This window comes from Antrostomus carolinensis, unplaced genomic scaffold (assembly GCF_000700745.2).
Source record: "Antrostomus carolinensis isolate BGI_N321 unplaced genomic scaffold, ASM70074v2 scaffold53139, whole genome shotgun sequence".
NCBI lineage: Eukaryota > Metazoa > Chordata > Aves > Caprimulgiformes > Caprimulgidae > Antrostomus > Antrostomus carolinensis.
This window is the reverse complement of record NW_010337579.1, coordinates 49,975-53,494: the sequence shown is the minus strand read 5'-3', so window position 1 is coordinate 53,494 and position 3,520 is coordinate 49,975.

The following is a 3,520-nucleotide window of genomic DNA, read 5'->3' as shown; positions in this document are numbered from 1 at the left end:
GTCAGCCATTCCTCCCAGCTTTGTATCATCATTTGGTTCCACATTAAGAAAAGCTGTAATCAAAATAAGTATATGGGTGATGCATATTTCAAACTGTCTGTTCAGAATAATCTCTCTAGAAACAAATATGTATTTTCTTATTTTGACAGCTTTTCTAGCCTTTTTATAATAACTATTTGCTGGAACTGCCTGAGTCAGCTGTATTTTTACAGAGAGTATAGGTTTTAGAAGTTAATCTAATCTTGTCTTGTGGTACTCAGGCTTTTGTTTCCTTCATGTCTTACCCCCGTCATGTTTGTTTTTAATACACTTGTATAGGTGCATAGTTACTAGTAACTAATAACTATAGCTAATAGTATCATACCAGTTTCATTACGTGACTATAAATCTTGGATTTGGACTTGAAAATATCAGTACTCTGGCACTATTGAAGGCTTAGGTGTAATTAGATCTAAATGAACTCTCTTGAACTAATGCAGCTTTAAGTTGATTTAGTTTTGACATACTTTATATGGCTTTAGGTGTACTTCACTGTAAACACTCACCCGAAGCCCTCATTGGAAGGATCAAAGCAGAGTTGTGGCTACAGTTTAATTTTCCTTTGAGTTTAGCATGGCCTTGTACAAAATAAACTTTTTTTTTCTTTTTTTTTCTTTTTTTTTTTTAAATATGATTACTTTGAGATGCTTTTCCTTCACTGAGCCAAATGGTATTTCTCATCTTTTTAATCTCAGGCGTAGTGTAATGGGGGGGTGTGGGGAAGTTAATGAATGAGTATGCTGCAATCAGTCTTTGCATCATTTTGAAATAATAGCCCAATCAGGAACAATTTTAGTTAATAAAAATTAACAGCAATACCAAGCACCATTTTCTGTTCTGTTTCAAAATGTCGAAACCACAGTATTCAGTGATACAAGGTTTGGTTTCTATTCTACCATATCCTTAATAGATTTATCTTTTACTTTTTTTTTTTTAAACCTGGAGTGATGAAAGACTTCATTAATATAAGGACTGATTTTGTGTGCTGTGTAGCTGATACAGTTGATCTGCCGTGTTTTAAAAAAATAAATGTATATTCATTTAATGTACGGGGTATAAAGAACTGGATTTGGGGACATAATACTTTTCAACAGAAGTTGCTTCATCTATTGCTTTTCTTTTCATACGTAAATAACGTATACGGGTAGATTACAGAGACTTTTTGTCAGTGTAAATTCTCTTCCATATTCACGTCAGAAGATGATGACAATGGAACAGATGTGTTGTGTAAACAGGCTGTGGAAGAAGTGGATACCCATGCTATACACTTGAACTTCAATAGATGTGTGGTACTGAGGAAACAAGATTTATTGCAGGTTAAGGAACCTATATTGGTGCTGTAGTGGGGATGACAATGAATTACAGAATTTAAAAATCCAGTTTTTACAACTGTCTTTTTTTTTCTTTCTTTCTTTCCTAACTTCATGTTTATGCCTGTCTTTTGGTTAGGTTAACAAAATGATGAGTGCCTCTAACTTTTTTTTTTTTTTTTTTTTTTTTGTGGAGCCAGAAGCTGAAGTGGGGAAAACTAAATACATTTTCAGATGATGTGGGTGGAATTGATAAATACAGCATATTCCTGCATTCAACCTGCTTAGTTAAAATTCTAGAAAATCCTTTTTTATGTATATATACACACACATATGTGCACTCTGGAAATCTGCTGGTAATATTACAGGAAGTAAAATAGCATTCTAAAGAATTATTAACTCCATGAATTTGCTCAAAATGTTGCAGATAAACCAATATATAATGATTTTTCAGAGTCTCTCTTGCATATGCTTGTGTTTCATGCACACAAGAGTCTATGTATTTTTTTTTTTTCTTGCCACTGGTTTCACTCTGGAGTCAGGTATAAGTTTTTATACCCTTTCCTTCCTGCTTCTCTTCTGTCCTTTGATGGGGGAAAAAGTTATCAGAGATTAAAGACAGTAAATGCCAGTCCATTCAGCTTGAGATTGATACAATTATAGAAAAATTATGTGAGGAAATATAATCGATTAATGATAAAAGATGATACAGCCATCTTTTGTCTGTGAAGAAAGAGCCAGTAGTTACATTCACTATCAACTCTAAAGTTAGGACTTCATGAAACAATTATCTGTGCCAGTTGCTGGCTGCTACTGCATGTTCAGTCCATCAGAAAAGGGATTTGAGTAAGGGAAATAATACTGAGAGAAGTGATCATCGTCTTAGAGACTTTTATCATTCAAATAAAAGCAAAACCCTATTAAGAAGAAGTTATATTTTTTTCCCAAAATCTGTTAAAAATAATCCAAGTTTTAGAAACCTTAAATAAAAGAATTCTTTAAAAAACATTTTGATGTATATTTCACAAAAGATAATAGTGTTGTTATGGCTGCTTGTGTTTAATTCTGTAGTTACAGGCTTCATGTTTATCAGAAAATCTTAGACTGTAGTACTGCATCTCTTTGAAAAAAGGATAATAACCAAATAAATAGAAGATCAACAGGTTTAATTTAGTATAGTAACTCTTACTGAATCAGTGTGCATTACATCAGGACAATGTGTGTCACAAATACACTTGCATAACAGTCTGGGAATCCAAAAATATTCTATTATTGTCAGATGCCCTTTTGCTGCAAAAGCTATACCTATTCTTTAATCATACAAAAAAAACCCCAGACAAACCAACCAAATAAAAAACCTAAACCCTACCAAAAAAACCCCACATCCTTAATCAGTAAGGTTTAGCAGACATCATCCCTATTTTGACTCTTTATTAAAAACAAAAAAAACAAACCACCCCAAACCACTTCTGTTTAAAGAATGACTTCCTTTTTTAGGAAAAGTGATTCATTAAAATTGCTAGTTTCCTTCATAAAAGAAGAAAGTCTCTACTACTCTACTCCTTATGAGACCAGAAAACTATTTAACGCTATTTTCACTGACTTTAGAATTAATGTAGATTGATTAATATTCATGCAATTTGCCTGCCCTTTTTGTGCTTAAACAGATTTAAAATAAATTTGCCAGAGCTGAGAGAAAACCTGAGGGTGAATGTTAGTTCCAAGGACTTATTTATACTGGTTCTGCTGTGGAAATGAACAAAAATCAATATTTTATCACCAAGGTTAAGAAAAAAAAAAAAATTATTTCTAAAACATTTAAGCCTTTTCTTTAGATCAGTGTATTTTAGAAACAGAAATAAAACTGCATCATTTTATGATACAACTTCAGAATAAAAGGAATCTTGTTAAAGCAACTGACTGAAAAAGTATCTAGACATGCATTTAAAAAATGCGATGACTTGGAAAACATGATTTCATAAATGTGCTCAAATCTTCCTCTGCTATATTGGGGAAGTAGAATATTACAGTAAAGTGTGAAACTGAAGAGATTCTCCTTTTTTCTGACAAAGCAAAATTCTGACTACTTTGATGGGACAGGTGCCAGACTTTTTCTTTATGCACATTTTCCAGGTGATCAGTGGAGCACCTGCACAGTTGTGTCTCCCTGA